General features: G+C 40.0%; 1 long non-coding RNA gene across 2 annotated transcripts; it reads left to right on the top strand.

Moving 5' to 3' along the window:
• Nucleotides 1-21196: 21196 nt before the first annotated feature.
• On the top strand, nt 21197-22262 carry LOC311087714. 2 transcript variants are annotated; one of them, XR_014607353.1, is made up of 3 exons: nt 21197-21369; nt 21872-21927; nt 22201-22262. It is a non-coding gene; the product is annotated as an uncharacterized lncRNA (long non-coding RNA). The 2 variants fall into 2 exon arrangements; XR_014607354.1 differs by lacking the exon at nt 21197-21369 and adding an exon at nt 21377-21545.
• The last annotated feature ends 3797 nt before the right edge of the window (nt 22263-26059 follow it).

Here is a 26059-nt window from a genome sequence, read left to right as displayed (position 1 = left end):
CAAGTGTCTGCTGTGTTTACCAATGTAAGCACTGTGGCAGTAGTAATGCAATATTTAGAAAATGTACTCTTGTACTCTTGATACTCAAGTACTTTTAAAAACAAGTACTTTAGTACTTTTACTTAAGTAGACATCTGACTGTAGTACTTTTACTTGTACTTGAGTAAAATTTAGCAAGGGGTATCTGTACTTTTACTCAAGTAATGTAGCTGTGTACTCTGTCCGCCTCTGATGTTAGGGGAGTGTATCACAGTGTAAAACATGTCAGTTCCTGTTGCCAATGATTATAACTGAATATTGGCATGTAGATGTCTACAGTTCCAGAACTCTGAACAAACACTGGAATTTTGGGGCAGAGTGGACATTGTTTGAGTTACAAAAATCTCCTGTTTCACACCAAAACATTAAAATTTGTCAGGCCACCACAAACACTCATTTCAATAAAAACTCAAAAGCTTCGCAATTTAGCATTGCAGAGGTCTTTGGATTAGACTGACTAGAACTGATGTTGATCTGATTAAATCTCCAGGATTTAAAAAAAGGGGCCACTACAGAACATTTTTAAATTGACACACTTCCTGCTACCAGTTGGTGGCGCTATGACATGGACTCACAATAGTCACATCCATGTCATCAGCCTCCTTCAATGAACATAGACTTTCTGTTTCCCTTTTTTCGCCATTAATTTATAGCCTTGTCACGACCAAACCGTTCGAGATATCAAAAAACTTTGCAATTTAACATCCTCAATGTCTTCATGTCTTGGAAATCACTTGAATTCCCTAGGAGGAGTATTAAAAAGTTCAGTGTATGCGTTTTTCACAAAACCCTAAGTAGCTGACTTCCTGTTGAATGGAGCACATGTCTTGCAGTGCAGAAGTTGTTCAGTTCGATGAGAACTACATGTATACCAAGTTGCTTACATATATGTGCAAGAGTCGATCAAAGGGGGCACTGTAGAGACCCCCCTCCCCACGCCCGTGCCCTAATGGCCGACGATTCTGACATGTGTACAAAGAGTTTTTGAGCATGTTAAGGGCCTCAAAAACATCCAAACGATTTAAATAAATAAATAATCCGTAGGAAAAAATAGGGCCCTGTGCAATTTCAGTGCTTGGACCCTAATAAATGGAGCAGTTCCAAGCATCATAGGTGTGCAGGCCCTAAAATGAAAAAAGAAAGATCTTAATTTATATCGTCATATCCAACTTGACCAGTTTTACTAAAGGTAATCCTCTCTACTGTTAAAAGTTGTAAAAGTGGTCTAAAGGGTTAAAAATCTTTGGGTTTCATTCAATTAAATTCTATTTTCATTTAGAAAAAAGCAACCTATGCTGCCAGGTTAACATTTAATATAACACAACTCATGCACTATACAATCAAGTGCAAACAAAGACATGCCATCAAGGAACTGAACTGATCAACATGGTGTCACAGTTTCCTGTTCTTGCCTTTATCCTGTTTTGGGAGCACAGAGATTAATTACAGACAGGAAACAGCTGTCTCAAGGTGCTTTTCTGCAATGACAGATTTCTGTAAGGAATTTATATTGGATGGCTTTCATATCTGTATATTTAAGTCCACAAACTTGGTTCAGTTGAAGCCATTTCAAACTCTCTCTGGAATAGCATCTTCCAATGTCCGGCTCTAATTGGGGATGGGATTGAATTTGTTGCCACCAGAGATGTAATTAGTGAGAATTGGTGAGCTGAGAGGACGATGCACATCTGGGCAGATGGACAGGACAGGGGAAAAAAATAAAGTACACAATTTCATCTTTTGTAGCATATTTTGACGTCTTGGTACCAAACCCTATAATGTTTTGTAAAACATAAACAACAGAGTAACATTTATATGCACCTCTCTGATGACATGTTTTTGCAAACCTGTTCAACATCATGCTGACATAATTTAAGAACCTCTGATTATGTTGAATCAGAAGTGAAACAACTTTGCCAGATTATGATACTAGTTCCCCACTGAGGATCTTTTGTTCGGTCAACAGCCTCAATGTCTTCACCAGCTGTGTAAAGCCTTATAGTGAGAGAGCTCTGACTTTCCCAACAATATTCATGTGCTAAGAATATAAGAAAATTGCTCATAAAAGTGATTTAGTATTGACAAATCTACTTCAGTTATAAAGTAATAGTTCACCCATAAAGAAACATTCTGCTATAATTTACTCACCCTCATACTGAATTTTACTGAATACTGAACTCAGTGGAAAACTTTTTTTTTTTTTTGCAAAACAAAAAAGTATTTAGCAAAATGTAAACGCTATTTTCCATACAATGAAAGCATAGACCACTGAATGTCAAGCTCCAGAAAAGATAATAAACACCTTAAAAGTTATAGAAATTTCTGTGCTATATTTCAAGTCTTCTGAAGCCATTCGATACCTTTGCGATGAACAGACTGAAATTGACACTTTTGTTCACTGATCATCCACTATCCCAAAGCTCTCAAATCTCAATCATGGTTTGATGTTAATTATGCAGAATTCCATTGGTTCATTGATCGGAAGTAACATGAAACCTATGACCTTGGCTTTGCTTGACTGCATGTTCACTATGAACTTCACTTTAAGTTCTTACAGGATACCTTACCCCGATCCAGAAATATGCATAGTGTTAGTTCAGGCTGATCATATTAATCAAGCTCGCAATCAGCTGACATTCAGATGATCATGAGCAGTTCCTCCATTCACTTATTCTCTCGACTGTCTCTCAATTCCATGGATGCAAGCTGTCCTGTAACAGTCTGTTGCCTCTAGTACTCTTTATATATGGCTTGTTAATCTAAGCTGTTAGGAATCTCAGGTTAGTAATCTGTTGTGTATTTATCTTAGATGTGTTATTGTACCTTTATTACTTTGAAGTTATATCATGTCCATTCAATGTAACATGCAAGTGAAACTGTCTGCACCATGTAGTAATGTAATTCTGCTGGATCTTTTCTGTTACCACTGCGGGGCTTAGTCCAACACATACAGTTTTCTTCTATTGTCAGTGAAGTCTGTATCATTATTATTTGATAAAAGTGGTCCTGACTGAATATTATTGTCAGATGCAGTATTAGAGAAACTGAGCCTCACTATATTCCTTCAATAACAGCTTGTTGTGGTGGTTTACATCTAAACGGTGTACTGTATGTCAGAGAATGTTCAGTTTCCACATTGTTAATCGTTTGTAGCTAGATCATCACAGTAGAAACCCTGTCATATATCTGACATATGTTTTAGAATTACAAGCATTAGCATGGCTGCTCTCATTACATTAGCTTTTCCTCCCTTGGGCTGCTCTCACCTCACTCTGACGAACCGTATGGCCCTTATTCCTAGCATGCATCACCCCTCCTAGCTTCCTGTCCTCTGCCAGGCTCTAATGCCAGTGCGGTGTACTGTAATCCTGCAACGTTTTGACAGCTGTTACCATTGAGGAAGTGGGTGCAACTAGAGCAAAGACTGTAAAAAATACCAAGCAGACACACACACACAAAAGAAATCTGTTTCCTCTGTTCTCACCATTTTGTCTGCTAAGCCCCACAACAGGGTTGACGTGGTCAAGAAGGGTGGGAAAGTGAGGTAATTTGTCAGTCTAAACTCTTGTGTGAAAACAGCACAAAAGTACACAGCAGTCCTCTCACTAGCCTCCCATTGAGCAGAAGTGTGTAGCTGCCCATTCCATAGAGGTTTTGTGCTGAAACATGTTTCATTCTGTCTGAGGTTGGATGTGAAACCAAGGGCTATGAGGTGAAGAAGCCACAGAAATGGAAGAGTTTGCACTGCAAGTTAACATTGTTTACACAGGTAGTGCTTCTAGGCAACTAAAGCTCTATTCGGACGGGATTAGTTTTACAAGGGTAGATGGAGTAATGTAATTTTACCACAGGATATCTGTAATATTAATGGCCAATTCGCATGGGATAAGAAATCTCAGTAAAACTAGCAGAGTGGGAGTGCTTCCTGATATCACGTGTGCAAACACATTATAATCTATATATATCACCTATAACAGTTAGGTCCAGTCGATTGATTTATTAATTAAATGAATTACATTCTGACTGGATTATATTGGTAATAGGCACTTACTTAAACCTAAAAGAAGTTTTGTGCCTCTGACAAGTGCTTTCGACCTTCTTTTTTATCTTAATGGTATGTGGAAAACACTTGAGTTTTGCGACAGACTTGTTGCACCTGAATGCTTTTTCAAGCGCCCCCATACTCCATACTCCCAAAACTGCAGAAAACAACTTTTAAACAGGTAATGACAGAATATTTACATACATATTTACAACAGGTCTATTCGCACAGGATTAGTATTACCTGATGTAATTTTTACATAAATAATTACTTTACCCCACCTCTAATGTAATGTAAAACTAATCCTGTCCGAATAGGGCTTAAGAGGGTTTGTGGAGAGACCCTCAGATCATTCAAGCTAATACACTTACAACCACTAAATATAAGATCTATATTTTACTACCTTTGAGGAAAATGATCACATTATGTACATGATTTAGTACATAGTTCATAATGTACATAGTTCTCATTATGTATATGATTTACTCAAGTATCATTCAATTAACATCCATTATTGGTCTTGGAATATTCTTGTATATAGTCAGACTTTTGACGTATTGCAGGTCTCTGCAGACTGGAGAATTTCTGGAGAATTTCAACAAATCATCTGACTGACATGTAAAGCAAAGCATTTCGGCTGTACAGCAGCTCTAATAGAAAATAGTGTCATTGATCAGCTGAAGTCAGTGATTCAGTTCCTTTGTAAAGATCATCAATTTTAAAATGAGTTTATTTCATCTATAAAGCAGTTCTGAAGGAAAACAGTGATGTCGTCATCCAGCTCAGTTCAGTTCTCATCCATTATTGCAGTCAAAACAATAATGTTGTTGAAAATTATGTGTCCCCAACTAAGTAAGCCAGAGGTGTCATTGGCAAGGAACCCAAACTCCATCAGGTGACAGAATGGAGAAAAGTGAAGAGAGTGTTTATTGTTACGCTGTAAGGGAAGATAGATGTGGGTGTCGCCGGCATATAAATACCATATTAATCAAAAATAGAGGCCAGGAGGAGCATATACAGGGAAAACAACACAGGTCCAAGAATTGATCCCTGTTGAATGCCACAACCAAAAGGTATGTTGGAAGACGAGTGATGTCCCCGACCAAAAGTAAACAACCTATTTGCTAAATAAAATCGAAACCACTGTAATACAGTGCAATGAAGTCCCACACAAGTCTCCAGTCGGGACAGGAGTATGCCATAGTCAACCAAATCAAACACAGTGCTTAGATCTAAAAGGTCTAGAGCCATGGATTTCCCTGTATCAGTCATTAGTAAGATGTCATTTGAGACTCTTAAAAGACCAGATCCTGTGCTGTGTAAAGCTAAAAAAAAAAAAAAAAAAAAAAAAAAAAATCAAGCTTTTCTATCAAATTCTATCAAGCTTCATTGATAGAACTAATGGAAGCTTATTCATTTACAAATGATCATTGACACATTTTTTTTTAAACTTTTTTAATTGCACTATAAGCATTCTTACACAACAACCACAACTCAAAAACATATTGTAAGTTTCAGAACTCAAAACTTCCTTGTTAGTCTGAAGTCATATTTTATTGAAACCAAGCTGTCAAAATGACTTGTGTTCTACCCCCGGGTTTTTATTACATAATAGAGATAAAGTACATCAGTTCAAGATTGCCTGCACAGACCCAGATCAATGCCTCAATCCCTTTGATCCACCAACTGTTTCTGGTGCATGTTGGTGAAGGAAGAGATTAGGATCAATTTGAATAAAAATAGATATAGATGCCTGCAAACCATAATGCCAAAACACAGCATCGCAAAATCAAGACAGACTGAAAAGTCATATTGTCTTTTTTAGTAGCTTGAAACAAATAACTATTATTTATTATTAACTCTTATTATTATTATGTTCAGAAAGCAATCAAAGAATGCTCCCATTGTAATCACTGGAGCTATCAAACACTTTTAGTTCAGCACGAATTTTGCTCTCTATTGTCAGGATTCCATCACCATCTCCTTCCACTCATTCCCTCACTCCGCCCACTCAGTCATTCACACGCTCATTGTCACCTGATTACTAATCACCGTCACCTGGACCTCATCATCAGTTCACCCATACCTGCTACAAACATTCAGTCATTGTCTGATCTCGTCTACACATGACACAGACTCTCAGCCATACTTACCTGTATACCTACCTTCGATCCCGATCTTCTCAGCCAGTCACCATTCCGTCTTCTAAGGAACTCCTTCATCATCATCTGCAAGAGAAAGAGAGAGAGAGACTTGGTTACACTTCAGTTAAGCTATCATCTGACATTCAACTTACTGTTTACTCACCTGTTTCGCTGTACCGATCCATTCTGCAAATTAAAGCATTTAACTTACCATTCTGTCTGCTTCGTCTATGCCAAACCTGACAGAAGATCAGACCACCATGCAGAATCCTTCGGAATCCACAGCGAATTCACCTGTCAATCCGATCGCCATTCATCAACACCTCTTCAGCTTCACTTCCTCAAGCGCCCGTTGCTTCGTTCACTGCCTCAGCGTGTCCCATGGCCCGACCAGCGACATTCTCCGGTGAGGCGGAGGACTGCAGTGGGTTTCTACTTCAGGTATCTTTGTATTTCTCCATGCAAGAACATCAATTCATCAACGATTCAGCTCGTGTTGCTTTCATCATTTCACTTCTGTCTGGGCAAGCACTTCAGTGGGCACAGTCTCTGTGGAATTCGGATTCGGAAGTCGTCAAATCCCTCTCCGGTTTCATACAACACTTCAAAGAAGTTTTCGGTCAAACAGCTGCCGATCTATCAGTACATGATCAACTCTACAATCTTCGTCAAGGCCAATCTTCTGTGAGTACTTTCTCTTTACGATTCCGCACTTTAGCGGCATCCAGTGGTTGGAATGAGGCAGCATTGATCACAGCTTTTCGTCATGGTTTGAACCCTAACATTCGTCAGTTGATGGTGGTTTACGACGACAGTCTGGGAATTGAGAAATTAATTCAAAAATCCATTGGAGTTTCGCAAAGACTATCAGCCTGTGATTCTCCGACTCCCACTGTATGTCCTCCGCCCACGGATCCATCAGTCACTCCTCCAGCACCAGAGCCTATGGATCTCGGCTCCGCCCATCTTCCAGCTTCAGAGCGTCAACAACGAATTCTTCATAAACTCTGTCTCTATTGTGCATCTGATAATCATCTTCTCAGCTCTTGCCCTGTTCGACCTCCATGCCCAGTGGTAAGCACAATTCAAGTCTCACCTAAAATTGAAGCTTTAAATCGCACCACTGTGCATGTATTAACTTCTCATATTTGTGTCTCAGCGCAAGCCCTTATTGACTTATTGGTTCGGCGAGGAATTTCATCTCCACACAGCTTCTCCAAAAATTGAACATCCGCAAACATCGCAATTCTCAAGACCTCCATGTACAAACCATCCAGGGAAAACCGCTGGGTCGAGGTCAAATTCGTCACTGTTCACCTACTCTGACGCTGCGTGTTGGTTGTCTTCATTCAGAGGAGATTTATTTTATGGTGCTGGAGGAGTCCACAGCTGAGCTCATCCTGGGACGCCCCTGGTTAGTTCAACATCAGCCGACGCTCCACTGGAAATCTGGTGAAGTATTACGTTGGGGTGAGTCCTGCCATTTGTCCAGGACGGAGGCTTGAAGCCCTGCATCGATTATCGTCATCTCAACTCTCAAACCGTCAAATACAGTTATCCCCTTCCTCTGGTCCCAGCTGCCTTGGAGCAGGTGCGTGGGGCTCGCATATTTTCGAAACTGGACCTTCGGAGTGCATACAACTTGATCCGTATACGGCATGGAGATGAGTGGAAGACAGCGTTCGTCACCCCATCTGGCCATTATGAATATCAGGTTATGCCCTTCGGGCTGTCCAACGCTCCTGCGGTCTTCCAAGGGTACATGAACGAAGTGTTCCGTGAGTACCTCAACCGCTTTGTGATTGTCTACATTGACGATATCCTCATCTATTCATCTTCAATTGCTGAACACCATCGTCATGCCATTCAAGTACTAGAGAAACTGAGAGAACACAAGCTTTACCTGAAATTGGAGAAGTGTGAGTTCCATATCACCTCTGTTCAGTTCCTGGGTTACATCATAGATCAGCATGGTATCCAGATAGACCAGAGGAAGGTGGAAACAATCCAAGACTGGCCATTACCCACATCTGTCAAAGAACTTCAAAGATTCCTCGGTTTTGCAAACTTCTACAGAAGATTCATCAAGAACGACAGTCTCATCAGTGCTCCTCTCACATCTTCATTAAAGAATCGACCCAAGTCTCTGTCCTTGAATCCCACAGCTATCCAAGCCTTCCATCGCCTCAAAGAAGTCTTCACGACAGCACCAATCCTCATCCATCCCAATCCAGAACTTCCTTTCATCGTTGAGGTCGATGCATCTTCCACTGGGGTTGGAGCGGTGCTATCACAGCGGCAAGGTGAGCCTCCCAGACTCCATCCATGTGCCTTCTTTTCCAAAAAGCTGTCCCCGGCGGAGCAAAACTACGACATCGGCAACCGGGAACTGCTAGCCATAAAACTGGCTTTAGAAGAATGGAGACATTGGCTGGAGGGAGCAAATCACTAGTTCGAAGTAATTACAGATCATCGCAACTGGGAATATCTTCGTGAGGCAAGAAGATTGAATCCTCGCCAAGCCCGCTGAGCACTCTTCTTCACTCGATTCAACTTCGTTGTTACTTACCGTCCAGGAAGTAAGAATTGCAAGGCAGATGCTCTTTCCAGACTCCATCATTCATCTTCAGAGGACCTCAGTACTGAAACCATCCTCCCTCCAGCCTTAATCCTCAGTCCCATTCTCTGGGACATCGACCAGCAAATCTCTCAGGAAAATTCTCGCCATCCTGCTCCGCCGGGAGGTCCAGAAGGGCGTACTTTCGTACCTCAACATCTTCGTACTCCCCTTCTGGACTCTGCTCACACAGTTCCGGGCTCTGGACATCCAGGTAGCAAGCGTACCCTCTCGCTCCTCAGTCAGCGGTACTGGTGGCCGTCCATCTCCGAAGATGTCTCCAGGTTCGTCCGTGGCTGCTCAGTCTGCGCCATCACCAACACTCCCAGGAAACTACCTGAGGGTAAACTTGTGCCACTACCTATACCCAGACGCCCTTGGTCACACATCGGAGTGGACTTCATGACTGACCTTCCTAGATTTGGTGGATTTACCTGTGTGCTCGTCGTTGTGGATAGATTTTCCAAAGGCTGCAAGCTGATACCTTTACCTGGTTTACCCACGGCTTTAGAAACAGCTGAAGCATTGTTTCATCATGTATTCAGAAATTTCGGCATTCCAGAAGACATCGTTTCGGACAGGGGACCCCAATTCATCTCCCGGGTGTGGCATGCCTTCTTCAAGCTCCTCGGGGTCACTGTCAGCCTCTCTTCAGGATATCATCCGCAGACCAACGGCCAGACTGAGTGGAAGATTCAGGAGATAGGACGTTATCTGCGAACTTATTGCCACCAGTACCAAGACAGCTGGAACCGATACCTCCCCTGGGCGGAATACGCTCAGAATTCCCTCACTCAGCGTACCACCGGGCTCACCCCCTTTCAGTGCTTCCTCGGATATCAGCCACCTCTCTTCCCTTGGTCGGGTGAGCCCTCGGAGGTTCCAGCTGTCGACTTTTGGTTCCATCAGAGCGAGGGGGTATGGGACTCAGCTCATGTGCATCTACAACAGGCAGTGCGGAGGCACAAGGATCAAGCGGATCGTCTACGAGCCGATACACCCCAATACCAACCTGGTCAGAAGGTGTGGTTATCGACGAGGGACATTCGCCTCCGCCTGCCTTGCCGTAAGCTGAGTCCTCGATTAATTGGACCTTTCACCATCCAGAGGCAGTTGAACGAAGTAACCCACAGACTCAACCTTCAACCTCAGTACAAGATCTCTCCTTCCTTCCATGTCTCTCTCCTCAAACCCTTCACTGACCCAGTCTCTTCTGTTCCCTCAGATTCCACCTCGGATGACGTGCCTCCTGTGGAAGAAGAGGCCATCTACAGAGTTCGATCCATCATGGACTCCCGGCGGCGAGGTCCCCGTCTGGAGTATCTGGTGGACTGGGAGGACTACGGTCCAGAGGAGCGTTCCTGGGTGCTCCGTGATGATATCCTAGATCCAGCCTTACTCTCCCAGTTCCATTCTGACCATCCTGACCACCCAGCTCCCAGGGGTCGTGGTCGACCTCGCCGCCAGCAACATCTCTCTTCTTCCCAGCCGTCAAGAGCCGCCTCGGGGGGGGGGGGGGGATACTGTCAGGATTCCATCACCATCTCCTTCCACTCATTCCCTCACTCCGCCCACTCAGTCATTCACACGCTCATTGTCACCTGATTACTAATCACCGTCACCTGGACCTCATCATCAGTTCACCCATATATACCTGCTACAAACATTCAGTCATTGTCTGATCTCGTCTATACATGACACAGACTCTCTGCCATACTTACCTGTATACCTACCTTCGATCCCGATCTTCTCAGCCAGTCACCATTCCGTCTTCTAAGGAACTCCTTCATCATCATCTGCAAGAGAAAGAGAGAGAGAGACTTGGTTACACTTCAGTTAAGCTATCATCTGACATTCAACTTACTGTTTACTCACCTGTTTCGCTGTACCGATCCATTCTGCAAATTAAAGCATTTAACTTACAATTCTGTCTGCTTCGTCTATGCCAAACCTGACATCTATAGCCAAAAATCCAATTTTTGATTTTTGAACTGAAAATCAATCAATCTAATCTAATGAATCTCATATTGAGATTCTCATATTGATGAGAGGAACTTGTGCTGAACAAAACTATGGCTATTTGATTTTGTCAAAATTGGACAAGATTTGTAGGAGCAGGAAAAAAACTGAAAAATTGTTGGGCAAGCAAAATAAAACTTTTATTTAATTTATTTACAACAAATTTCAAAAAGGCAGACGGCTGATTTGTACAATTCTGGTACAATTGTTATTGTCAGATTCAGCATGACCAAAGGAACAAACATTATGACAAATATTTCACAAGACATAAGCAAAAATAGATTTTTTATTTTATTTCTTGACCTGTAGGTGATGCTGTCATCAAAACTGACTGGCACTCTCAGATCAAGTCAAGTCAAGTCATCTTCATTTATATAACGCTTTTAACACTGTAGATTGTTCCAAAGCAGCTTTACAGTGATAATAGGAAATTAAAAGTAACCGAGATTTTGGCTTTATAGCAGCTCTAAAATAAAGTTATTGTCCAGCTAAAGTTAGTTTTGATTGATTCACTTCCGTCGCAACGATCATTAGTTATTAACTTAGGGGCCGCTAACACAACACCGTTTTAACAGAAAACTCTTAAGTTCTCTCTACCCAAACTTTAAAAACGCGAACCTGTGAGAACGCTGATGACGTGCACATGCGTATTACGAGTTCAGTCTATAGGTATGCGCGTTTGAATATATGTGTGGAGGCGTGTAGTCCTTCCCTACAAACCAACCTTCAACAAACTACTTGTCTGGCCTTAAAATTTATAAAACAGAATTTTCGCCGTTTCCGCGTAGCCACGCGAACCGGAATTTTCCCTACAACGCTTTATCTGTAGAGTGGTTAAAGGAAGGGAAGGAGGCCTTCACAGGGGAGAGACTAGTTGACACTTTGTACTGCGTTGTTGTTGTGTCCAGGCGCAGGTCCTTCATCAGATCTGGATACGGCCTGGATCCGGCGGACTGCGGTAAACCTTGGGATAAACAGAGAGACTAATATTAGCAGAGACGCCATTCTTCTTATGATGGAATGAGTACATCAGGATTTATGGCAAGTGTTCCCGGTTCCGGCTGACCTAATCTATGCAGCCTAACATTGAATTATAGAAGTCTATAATGTGTTATGTGTATGCTAGGTCAAAGAGATGTGTTTTTAGTCTAGCTTTGAACTGACAGAGTGTGTCTGCTTCCCGGACAATGTTAGGAAGACTGTTCCAAAGTTTTGGTGCTAAATGTTCCGATTATCAATTTAAAGCCACTTTGGAAAAATCTACATTGTTAAAAGCGCTATATAAAAAAATGAAGATAAATAGGAAAAGGATCTACCGCCAGCAGTCCTTTTTGATATTCTAGGTATTTTCAACTGGCCGGCATTTTGAGATCGCCGTAGACGTGAAGGACTATAATGCGTTAAGAGATTGCTCAGGTACTGCGTTGCTAAACCATTTAGTGCTTTGTAAGTAATCAGCAATATTTTAACATTTATATGATGTTTAATAGGGAGCCAATGCAGTGTTGACAGAACGGGGCTAATATGGTCATACTTCCTGGTTCTGGTAAGAACTCGAGCTGCTGCGTTTTGGACCAGCTGTAGTTTGTTTATTAAGCGTGCAGGGCAACTACCCATAATAGCATTACAATAATCTAGCCTTGATGTCATGAACGCATGAACTAATTGTTCCGCATTTGTCAATGAGAGCATATGACGTAATTAATATATATTTTAAGATGGAAAAATTAGGTTTTACAGATACTAGAAACGTGACTTTCAAATGAAAGATTGGTATCAAAGACCACACCCAGGTTCCTAACTGAAGACTTAACAGAGCAGCCATCAAGTGTTTGACAGTATTCTAGGTTATTACGTGAGGAAGTTTTTTGTCCAAGAATTAGAATCTCTGTTTTTTCAGAATTTAGTAGTAGGAAATTACTAGTCATCCAGTGGGGATTTCTTTAAGACTGCAAGGGAAGCTCTGCTTCCCCTATAATGTCAACAAATTAATGGTCAAATATGTACTATTGTGTACAAGTTCATCTCAAAGACGAGTATAGGGTCGGCTGACTCGATTTCCTTCTCATACATTCCCGTAGCGTCACAGTGCATTTCCCTGTTGAAGCCCAGCGTCCATTGACTTCAATGGGGCTTATTTGAACAGTTTTTTTCAGTGCTACGAAACTAGATGGTCATTGGATAAATGCTGCGATTATGTCCCGCCCACGGATGCTCAGCGTCTCTGAGGGTGAATGAGGAGTGGGCTGGCCTGGACTCCGGGCTTCTGCGTGATGATTGGAGGGTCTGTTGAAAGGCTGCATCTCCTTTTGATTGACAGCTATTTCATACAATAAAAAGTCGCTGATGCAGAAGCTATTCGAGCTCAGTCCCATCGTGGATTTTGCAAGTGTAGTCGAAAGACAATCTGCAGCAAAATTATTTCTTGTTATTTGCTTGTCGAAATTACTTGCCAATTTTCATAATACATTTCACACAATTATACATTTATATCTTTATTATATTATTACTTATTATATTTTTTATATTATTAGTAGTAATAATTAAAATATAATTATTAAAAAAAATATATATATATTAGTAGTAGTAGTATTATTATACTTTATTATATTATTATTTATACCGTTATTATATTATTATATTTATCCAAAAATACCTAACTCTGCTGGCCATTGAGAGGACACTGGTCAAGTCACTGGAAAAGACGCCTAGTTGGTACGACAGGGTCACAGAGCATTTTCTTGAAAAGGAACGTAGGGCAGAATTTACGTATAAATAAATGGACAATTTTTATGATGTAGGCCGAAAATGAGCTTCCCCTCTTTGAAAGACCAGCAGCCACCACTGTTTTTTTGGCCCTGGCACAAAATGACCCGCTCTAACATCATTTCACTAACCATATCATCAGCACATGGGAAGTGTAAAAAAGTACTAGTCAGGTGAAATCACTCTATCATACCGATTGCTATAAAAGGTCATTGTGTCCTTGTGTTAGCAATGGTTACCTCTAAAAAAAGACATGCAGCCATCACTTTGCATCAAAATGGCCTCATATGCAAGGAAATTGCAGGATGTCCCAGAGTGTCCAACAAGCACCGGGACTGTCTCCTTCTGAGGAATTAGTTACAGAATCATGTCACCACCTGTGCAGAGCTTGCTTAATACTGGCAGCAGGTCGGTGTGAGTGCAGTGAGGTCTGTTCTGAACAGACAACTAAACAAAATATCATGTCATTTACATGATAAAATATCATGTAAGGTTCTGACAAAATGTTAGTTATCTGTAAAAAAAAGCTTAATTAATTTGAATAAATTTTTTTTTTTAAATAGGTTTGAATGATTAATTCAGTGAATCACTCATCAATACTTCACTTGTTTCATTACTGGGTGAATCCGTGTTTTGAACAAATCTTTTGAATGAATAATTCGATGACAAATGCATTTTTTAATAGTCCCTTTTAATCAATGCAATTGTTATTTGAAGCTTCAAGCTAATTTCAAAAGGTGATTTGCTCTATTTTGATCACTACCGTATACAATAGTGTTTATATTCAAACTATAAACTTTTATCCCAGTACTTCTGATAATTTGAATATTTGTAACACAGATAATGATAAATAATGATAAGGTGAGGCTGAAAAGACTGTTTGTGAAGCTGTTTCATATGCGTGACAACTGCTCTCTCTAGGTCAGCGGCAGCACCAACACAGATTTTAATGTTCCGCTGTGATTTTGTCAAAGGCAAATTGTTTAGGAATAAGATCGCAGTGATGTTTGAATCGAGATTGCAATCTTTTAACGATTAATTGTGTAGCTCTACAAGAAGGGCAGCAAAGCTTCTTTCCAAGAAAAACATCAAGAACAGACTGAAATTCAGCAGGAAGTACAATGATTAGACAGCTGAAGAGTTATTTTCATGATGAAGCCCCCTTCTGACTTTTTGGGACATCTGGAAAATCGATTGTCTGGAGAAGAAAAGGTGAACGCTACCATAAGTCCTGTCAACAGTGAAGCATCCTGAGACCATCCATGTGTGGGATTGCTTTTCATCCAACTGAGTGGGCTATCTCACAATTCTGCCCCAAAACGGGACTCTTTCTGTATAATGTATTCCTATAACGAAAATACAAATACTCTCTGTAGGGCCTGTATGACCAAGGAGAGATCCCAAGAGGCAGAGGCATGGTCTTGGAGGATTAAACCTCCGCGCACTTCTCAGGAACCTGACGATCAGGTCATGTACACCTTGAGAGTAGAAGCAGAGAGCTGCTTCTCTAAGCCTTCTTGGATGAAGAAAAGCACTGACCTGACTGTGCACCTTCATGGATTTTCACCCTGAGAGGAACACCGCGAAAAGGTGCCACTTCAAGGCATATAGCCGTCTTGTAGAGGGGGCTCTAGTCTGCGTGATAGTGTCAACCACGGCTGGTGATAGACCTCTGAATTCCTCCTCATCCCATCCAGGGACCAGACATGGAGGTTCCAGAGGTCTTTCCAGAGGCTCTAAAGAGGTTCCTTCCTCAGGGGGATTCGCCAGGAAGGGGCCGATGAACTCTGAGAACCAAGTCTGGTTGGGCCAGTAGGGCACGATCATTAGGACTTGTTATTCTTTGAGGCATCTGTTGTGACAACAACACGCCTGGACACTCGTTCTAGGGGAACACCTGCCCATAGAAACACGAGGTCTGACCAAGAAATTGGAAGTGCGGTGAAAGTGAAGGCTGAAAGTGTGAATACAGATCAGTGTGATGGCCATGTGGAAGCCAGCTTCACACAGAGAAAAGAGATGCTCAGCACGGGAGAGAGCTTGTTCTTCTCCCAGTTGACCCGAAGTCCCAATTGGCCTAGGTTTCTGAGGACCAGATCCCTGTGTTCGCATAACAACTCTCGAGAGTGAGCCAGAATTCGCCAGTCTTCGAGGTAGTTGAGTATGCGAATGCCCACTTCCCTGAGAGAGACATGGGCAGCCTCTGCGACTTTCGTGAAGACGTGAGGAGATAGGGAAAACCAGTGGCCATTGCATAGAGCCAATTAAATTATCATTACAAATCCAACGAAGCTTCTAGGCAGAGGTGAATGGAGAGAGTGGAGAGAGAAGCACAGAACAAATCTGAATTAGTGGATGCAAATGCCACTCTCCAATTCTCATTCGACATACCAGAAGTGTTTGGGGCTCCCAAGTGCGACCCCTTAGTGTCGAAACGTCGAAAGTGACTGACAGAAAGGGAAAATAAATTATTCAATGCATGTGTCAGGGTTCTGTTATTTTATATCTGTGTTTGATTTTTACTATGAACTGTTTTTTTCTCTGTTTTCTGTTTTCTTTTTTTTCTTTTTAGTCATGTCAGCTGTGTCTTGTTTCTTTGATTATTTCATTCTGTTATTTAAGCCCTGTGTTTTGTTTGTTCAGTTCTTTGTCCATTCTCATCCTTTGGTTGTTCTGTTTGCTGTTTTGTGATCCTAAGATTCTGAGTATTTTTAAGTTTTTAATTTTGTAAATACAAGAATTCTGTTTAAATATTGCACTTTCATCCTGTTTCAACCAAACCGTGACAACATGATAAATAAAATATGGTAACATGTCATTGCCATTCATACAAAACAAAGATAATAACAAGAAATGACAATTCAATAGTTCATATGGATTTGAATATCAGCCTGTATGTCAGGAAATATGATCTAATATTATATATAATTCAATATTGTTTGACTTTGAATATTACATAAGCATTGAAAAAAAATAATTTTGTCTTTTGATCTGATCATGACACATTTTCTTTGGAGTAAGGTGTTTATTGTTACGCTGTAAGGGAAGATAGATGTGGGTGTCGCCGGCATATAAATACCATATTAATCAAAAATAGAGGCCAGGAGGAGCAATGCAGGGAAAACAACACAGGTCCAAGAATTGATCCCTGTTGAATACCACAACCAAAAGGTATGTTGGAAGACGAGTGATGTCCCTGACCAAAAGTAAACAACCTATTTGCTAAATAAAAGCGAAACCACTGTAATACAGTGCAACGAAGTCCCACACAAGTCTCCAGTCGGGACAGGAGTATGCCATGGTCAACCAAATCAAACACAGTGCTTAAATCTAAAAGGTCTAGAGCCATGGATTTCCCTGTATCAGTCATGATGAGTAAGATGTCATTTGAGACCAGATATTCTGTGCTGTGTAAAGTAAAAAAAAAAAAAAAGAGAAGCTTAATTGATAGAACTAATGGAAGCTTATTCATATACAAATGATCATTGACACATAAAAAAAAAAAAAAAAAAAACTTTGTTAATTGCACTATAAGCATTCTTACACAACAAACACGACTCAAAAACATATTGTAAGTTTCAGAACTCAAAACTTCCTTGTTAGTCTGAAGTCATATTTTATGTCTTCTCTCATAGTCATTATTGTTGGGCATTGCCGTTTGAGATGTGTGAGCTGAAGATTAAGAGTGAATGAACAACGGTAAACTGAAGCACTTTGCTAGCAGGTTAATTAACTCAAGCTAATTCATTCTATATGAGATTAGTCATTTGTAAGCACAGGTGAGCCTCTACAATCGACTTTCACTGAATAGGTGAAAGCCCTCCACCCTTCTTGCGAACACACCAATGATATCTCAGTGTCTGTCTGTCTGTCTGTCTGTCACACTTTCTTTCTTTCTTTCTTTCTTTCTTTCTTTCTTTCTTTCAAAAACAGCCTGCATGATGACCGTTTTATAGCAAGGGTGGACCAAAGCACAATGTCTGGCAGCAAGGAGGTCATGGCAATCCCTTGAGGAAACCTCAAGTCAAGTCAGCGCTTTTTACAATACAGATTGTATCAAAACAGCTTCACAGGGATAACATGAAAATAATACAACAAAGTTTGTTTCTAGAAGAAAATTGCGTCATCGTCCACCTTAAGTAAGGCAGATCAATAATATTGTTGAATATTAAATGTCCCCAACTAAGCAAGCCAAAAACCAAGGCAACAGTGGCAAGGAACCAAAACTCCATCAGGTGACAGAATGGAGAAAAAAAACCTTGGGAGAACCCATGCTCAGTCAGGGGCCAGTTCTCCTCTGGCCAACGAGCGAACAGTGTATGATTATGATTCAGGCAGCATTACAGGTCAGAAGTCAGATTGGATCAGAACATTCAGAATATTATCCAGTTCCATCTGGTTGGATGACGGAGTCATCACGCCGGTATGGAGACGACTTTGTTGAGGATCAGTGCAGATGGCTGTCGTGTCGATGAGGCCTTCACAGGGCTGATGAGGCTGGCACTTCAGGGATGCATCGTAGAATAAACAGAAAGACTAACATTAGCGTAGATGCCATTCTTCTTATGATGTAACAAGTACATCAGGTGTTATGGGAAGTGTCCCTGGTTCCGGCTGACCTAATCTATGCAGCCTAATAATCAATTAACTGATTTGAATAATAGAAATGTAATGTTCTATATGAATGCCAGGTAAAAGAGATGCGTTTTTAGTCTAGATTTAAACTGACAGAGTGTGTCTACTTCCCGGACAATGTTAGGAAGACTGTTCCAAAGTTTAGGTGCTAAATAGGAGACGGATCTACCACCAGCAGTCGATTTTGATATTCTAGGTATTATCAACTGGCCAGAATTTTGAGATCGCAGTAGACGTGAAGGACTATAATGCATTAAGAGCTCGCTCAAGTACTGGGGGGCTAAACCATTTAGTGGAGCTAAAGAGCTAAACTTTCTAGGAAAGTGGACCTTGAGTAACAGAGTTGAGAACTCCTGTCTGAGGGGGTTTTGAGGCCCTGGAGAAGTTTTGACATGCCCTGACATTTGTGCATTTTTCAGTTGCTTAAAAACATATTAATGGTTCAAGTCTCATTACACTGTAATGAGCACAATCTGGATTACAATAATATGTGAGCAACATGTATGTCATGATTCTAGTCACACTACACACAAACGAAGCAAAATGCAAGAGATAACAGGAGAATCAAAATGAGCATGAACACACTCTACCACATAAAGACAATACAGGACAAAGAACTAACTCAAACTGAGGGCTTATGAATGTGACAGCAGTACAGGTTTAAAACACAAGCCCAAGTTCTTCTACTTGTAGAAAATTTGACTACTCCACCTTGGGAATTTCACCCAAGGAAATATTAATAACACCTAAAGAGGTGTTAATAGGTTACACAGGTTCAACTCTTTTATGAATGGTAGGCAGGAAACGTGGGTAATGTATAAAAATACAAAGATTTTAATGGTACAAAAGTTAATTTAAAAAGGAGGAAGAAATCACTTTAAAGTGTCCTCAGTGATACTGTAAAGTCTCACAACTATCTCCAACAACAGTACCAAAAAGAAATAAGCAATACACAAAAATAACTTTACATAAAGACTAAACTGTACAGTTCACAGAAACATAAAGACTAAACTGTACAGTTCACAGAAACAAAGACAGAAAATCAACAAAATACACTCACTGTTAAAGGTTCGTGGCTGAAACCATTTCAAATAATCAAATAATAAAGAAACAAATACATACACTTTACATAGAGACTAATATGCACACACACTGACAAAAATAAAAACATCAAAACAAACTACACCAAACTACAGGGCTGAGGTTCCCCACAGGAGTGATCACCAGAGATAGTTATCCAAAAGCACACTTCCAAACACACCACCGTGCACTCAGATCACAACCAAACACTTCAAAAGTGTCACGGCAAACGTTGAAGCACCACCACAAGATTCAAGATTAAAACTAACTATTAGCGTTCAAGATTATAACTAAGATCACCTACTGGTATCCAAGGGGCAACGTGTGGATCCAAACCTCTCCAAAACAAGTCCATTAGCTGGTGATCAGTCCAGGTTGATAGATCAGTATATTGTAGGAATTCCTCCATGCAGGCTTCAATTTTCCCTGCCATTTTGAAAAATGGAACACAGAGTCTCTCCCACAGAGTCCATCAGGATTCAACTTACGGTGTTGGGTCTGGTATTCTGTCAGGATTCTTGTGTGTTCTAGTCACACAAGGAAGTGCTGATACAAAGTATTTAATCAAAACACAGGAGATAACAGGAGAATCAAAATCAAAATGAGCATGAACACACTATACTACATAAAGACAATACCTTACAAAGAACTAACTCAAACTGAGGGCTTATACAGTATACACAAACTAAGGAGCTTATTAACAAGTCACACCTGAACTGAGAAACCTAATCAAATCAGTGGCTATGGAGGCAAACAGGTAAGAAACGAGGATGACTGAACTAATTAACCCTAATTAAAGCTCTCATTTTTACACATTTAAAGAATGATATAATATAATGACTTCCAAGAAGTACTCGAAGGCTGTGCAGCAGAGCAAAGATGGTGACGTCAAGGAATGGGAGATTCCTTCCCCTCAGCTACCGCCAGTGCTATGCTATCGAGACACAAGGCAACGATTTGAAGCGGCTAATTGAGGACACCAAGTTATCCAACAACACTCGCCTCGATGCGTTGGATGCCGTGCTGGCGAATGTTCAGGCTGAACAGTCAGGTGTCAAGAAAAAGGTTGAGGAGTTGGAATTAGCCGTGACCGGCTGTGATTCGCGTTTGGAAGAAGTGGAGAGAATCTGTTAGGAATTACGTTCTGACAACAAATTTCTCCGCACTAAGGTGAATGACCTCGAGGGCCGTTCTCGTAGGCTTAATCTGTCATTTGTGGGGATTAAAGGAGCGGAGCAGGGTCATCCTACTGCGTTTGTTACTGAGCTGATCTCCACGCTATTCAGCCAAGACGAATTTCCTAAACCTGTCAAAGTGGATTGGGCCCACAGGTTGCTGTGTCCGAAGCCTACAGATGATGAGAGGCCGCATTCGATTATTGCGAAACTACATCACGACCGCGACAAAGACCTAATCCTCACAAGATTGTGAGTTAAACACAAGGATTCAATCTCGATATTCGACTCGCCAGAGAAAGCACGAAAATTTGCGGACTCTTTATCTTCCAAATTATTTCTTTAGTGAATCTGGACTGCTGCGTTGGTCTGATTAGGCCGGACTGCAAGGGCTCCAGCTAAGATACTTGGGGATAGTTGGGGAAACGATAATGGGTGGGGGGTAAGTTTTGATGGGGTTTGCCAGACTGTTGCTGCTTTCCAAACCGCATACTTCCCTACTATTTAGTATGGGAAAAAGAGTAGGCGAGCGAAAAAGTATGTACGAATCCAAAAGAGTAGGCGAGAATTACCTGGGTGACGTACTAATTATCGCGAGATTCGAACTTAAGTGTGTTCGAATATGCCTACTTTCCTACTATATAGTAGGCGAAAACAGTAAGTGAAGGAAGCAGTACGTTCGAAACATCAGTATTCATAAAAGAGTAGGCGAGAAGTTCCCGGATGGCTTACTGCTTCCGGCCAGATTTTCGAGTGCTCAACCGATGGATACTCTTCTATCCCAGGAGGCCACGCTAGAGGATACGTCATTATCAAACATCGCAGAGATCGGCGACGCGGGTGCTTTCAAATGTGAGTAAACACAGTTCCTTTTGTTAAAATTGCATGTGTTGAACTACTGTAGAGTAAACTGTTGAATTGTTGAAGGTGTAAAGACGTTACACAGTATAGTATAGTTGTGATTTTGCTGTAAAAACACGTTTTATTATGTATAACGTTAGCTAACAGGGGAGCTCCAGTAAGGACACGTAAGTTACGTCTCTAAAGTGGATTTACATAAACCATATACATCTTAAAGACGCTTATTTTAAATGTCTATTTACATCTGGCAGGAAAATCTTGAAATATCACAACATGAAATAGACATCTGAGTGATGAATGTGTGCTATTATGTAGAACAAATCTATAAAGTAACTAACGTTAAACATAAGTTATCTATTTTATTTGTCCATTAGTAGTTGATAAATTGAGGAACATTTATGTTGGATAAAAAGTTAAAACAACCTCAACATGTAAATGTAGTGTTGAGTTCATAAATCACAGAGGTAACGTGGATCTTGTCTGGATGTTACAGGGTCAGATGAACAGATGTGTGTTTATCTGGTGGAGAGTGGCTCATGAAGGCTTTGAGTGAGTATACTACAGAAATGAATAACAACTATTTAAATCTTAAGTTGTAGTTTATTTTAATTATTGTAATTTCAAACAGAGCTCTTACAGCACCTTTCTGATTCTTGATTTTTGTGCATTTGCTGCAGATCTTTTGTGGTGGAGCAGGACCTGCAAGGAAAGATGATGGCGGCATTTGTGGAAAAAAAGCGTTTTTGTCTTCTAAATAATACTGAAATCAAATGACGTGCGGTTAAAATTACTGCTTTTGTGTTATGTTTGTGCATTTTGTAGGATCTGAAATGTCAGCAGGCTGGTGTGAGCACTGAGGATGAGGATCCCAGAGCTGAATCCTGGAAACGGTGCCATGGATGAGACCCTCCATCACTCCACCTGCCCTTATGAGACCCTCCATCACTCCACCTGCTCTTATTGCCTCAGATTGTGAAGCACAACACATCACGCAACAACCTCCGGCACGAGGGAACGGCTCACCTCTGGCGGTCAGCTGAGTCATCAGAATAAATCCGCAGAATGGGAACCACTGTGTTGAGATGGCAGAAGGATGTGGGCAGTGGCGGACTGGGACAATAATTCAGGCCGGGAATTTGACTCCACTGCCAGGCCACCTCTGCTGCTGCAGTCACCACCACCCTATTCATGTAATCTACTGGACTGATAAACTTGTAGGCTAACCCTATTAATGTACCAGGTAGACTACCAGATGCAATATAAATGAATAAAAAAATAACCCTTAAAAAATCACTAGGAATACACCATTTATACTACCAAACCAATGACAAATAGAAAATTGGCTTTTTAAAAGAGATAATAAGAGACACATTCACATGTTGAAATATTTACATTTTATGTATTTTCAGTGCTCAACTCTAGGGGTGGGCGATATGGCAAAAGTATAATATCACGATTCACGATTTTATCACGATTCTTTTTTTAATGTTGGTTTTACTATTTTGTGACTGAGCATTACAGCCAAACTAATGTCCATATTTTAAAAACAAAGCCTTAGGTAACAAAATATAAAATAAAAAAGAATAGCAGACAGGGGCGAAGATATTTTTTTTTGTCATTTTCTTTGTTATTAAATATTAAGATCAAAGATACACATTACACATACACAACTTAATATACAAATTAAATAAACAGTGCTTTATGTTTTCAGCTGCAGTAGGTGTATTTAACAGTAGCATTGAAGAAAGTACTTAAAATAACAAAAATAACAAATATGAAAATAAAACAAAACATAGACTTTACTGTATAAATTATACATTGATACTTATTAAAACTACTATTAAAAGTTATCAGTCAGGAGCAGTGAGTGATTTTCTCTTTGCATTTTGTTGTTTTATTAACATTAAAGGGATAGTTCTCCTAAAAATGCTATTTGTCATAAGTTACTCTCTCAAGTTGTTTTAAACTCGAATAAGTTTCTTTCTTCTGTTGAAAATAAAAGTTATTTGGAAGAATGTGGGTAACCAAACAGTTGATGTACCCCAGTGACTTCCATAGTATATTTTTCTCCTATGGAAGTCAATGGGGACCAGCTACTGTTTGGATAGCCACATTCTTCAAAATATTAATATTAGAAAAATATTAGAAAATATTAAAAGGAAATTAATACAGGTTTGGAATAACATTAGAGTGCGTAAATAATGAGAGAATTTTTATTTTGGGGTGAACTATCCCTTTAAGGAGAAGCGGCAGCGTGTTTACTATTACTACTATTACTACTGTCTCTTTAAGAGTTGCGCACGACGCGTCTATTTTACACGCATTTGACAAGCAGATTTTCTCAAGTTTGCGTTCACTTTAGACATAACCGACTTTGTTTATGTAAACCTTGTGTGTATTTGACAGTATTAGCACAATAAGACTCAAAAGATAACTTAGTCCAGTATCCAGGCGCTGGTAGACAGGCTTTTAGTGCATGTGAACTTCACATGTACGCGCTGAGAAACGCACACGTTAGAACAGCGCATCAGCACGCGAATTAAATGTTTAACCGACAAGGCATTAAAGCACTGCACTGCGTCTGCATTCGTAGTTGCACACCAGCCTATCACATGCCAGGCTGATGGTCTGCACAGCGGCAGCCGGCAGGCCAGAACGACCGTCAGGCCACCGGGAAATGTCCCGGTGCTCCCGATGGCCAGTCCGCCCCTGGATGTGGGGTTCAGCGCCTGTAGCCTACATACATGATTGTAGTTTGAATAAAGCTTTGTTTCATGTGTTGACTTATGCATTTGTTTATTGTGTGATGGTGACTTTCATTCATTCTTTTACTAATTTATTAATATTTCTCATTGTTGTCAGTAAATAAAATATAATTATTTAATTAATGTTTTATTTAATTGTTTGAAAGAAAATGTAGATATGTTAATTATATACACATCTAGAGTGTATTCAATCATGCATAGCTATGTCATATGACATACATTACAATTTGTTTGTTTTATTGAATTATATCATTTTCAGTAAAAAGTAATATAATTAAGTATTGGTCAGCATTTATCGTTATTATTGTATGTTTTGGGGTGGGATAGCAATGCAATTCATTCTGAGGTAACATTAATTTTTAATATTAATGATACTTAAATTTTTCCAGTATAAAATCAACAGTTTTCCTCCAAAGGCGAATCTTCGCACAGCTGCCCTTTGTGCAGACATTACAAACGCTGAGGAAACCCGTTCTAGGTAGGGCTGTCGAGTTACTGATGTTATGAGATCTGTAAAAAAATCTCATTATGTATGAAAACCCATAATATATATATTATGGGTTTGCATACATAATATGAGATTTTTTACACAGGAAAAAAGAACCTACAAGGTTGAATATCTTAATATATATTTTCTTACATAAGTCATTATAATACATTTTAAAAAAGCATTTTTTGTTATTTATAGGCCTGAGGGATGAAACGACGAGAAATTCAACAAGAAAAAGAGGAAAAAATAAAGCAGTTAGCCACTTTTGCTTGTGGATGAAAATGTTTGGATATAAAAAATAAAATAATTAACAACATATTCAAGAGATGACAATTTTGGGATTTCGTAATAAAAATAAATAACATCGTTAAGGATAAAACGTTGGGTCACATTAGTAGGGTTAAATATAAGAACTTAAATCAACCCTAAATGTATTCACAAAATAAATGGGCAGCAGTTTCTTCAAAAAGACCACAAAATGAGCAAGTTTAATCAATATCAAGATATTTACAGATAGATGAATTAAACGTGTCCGTTCGAATCTTTTAAGTTGTTGCGCGTGTGATAACGCGTCGTAGGTCACATGATAACGTCAACATGGCAGATGTCCGGTTCGCATTCATACTCAACGAGATCTGGCTATAAAGTACCTACTCTTTTAGCGCTCATTAAGTAAGTACTTATTGAAATTAAGTACCTACTCATTGAGTATGCGGTTTGGAACGCAGCCTCTTTGTGTTTCAGTGTGTATTGCCTTTGATCCATTACAAGTGTTATTCAGTTTCAATGACAATGGTTGATGCATATAATTCTGTTGGGGGGACAGATATCACATTTGTTTCCTGCAATGTTAGAGGTATGGGACACCAGATTAAAAGAGGCAAAGTATTTGCACATCTTAAGTCCCTCTCTACTGATATAATTTTCCTTCAAGACAGTGGCGGACTGGGACAATAATTCAGGCCGGGAATTTGACTCCACTGCCAGGCCACCTCTGCTGCTGCAGTCACCACCACCCTATTCATGTAATCTACTGGACTGATAAACTTGTAGGCTAACCCTATTAATGTACCAGGTAGACTACCAGATGCAATATAAATGAATAAAAAAATAACCCTTAAAAAATCACTAGGAATACACCATTTATACTACCAAACCAATGACAAATAGAAAATTGGCTTTTTAAAAGAGATAATAAGAGACACATTCACATGTTGAAATATTTACATTTTATGTATTTTCAGTGCTCAACTCTAGGGGTGGGCGATATGGCAAAAGTATAATATCACGATTCACGATTTTATCACGATTCTTTTTTTAATGTTGGTTTTACTATTTTGTGACTGAGCATTACAGCCAAACTAATGTCCATATTTTAAAAACAAAGCCTTAGGTAACAAAATATAAAATAAAAAAGAATAGCAGA

Source organism: Abramis brama, assembly GCF_963993115.1.
Source record: "Abramis brama genome assembly, chromosome: 7".
Lineage (NCBI taxonomy): Eukaryota > Metazoa > Chordata > Actinopteri > Cypriniformes > Leuciscidae > Abramis > Abramis brama.
This window is presented reverse-complemented; position numbering and strand designations above follow the sequence as displayed.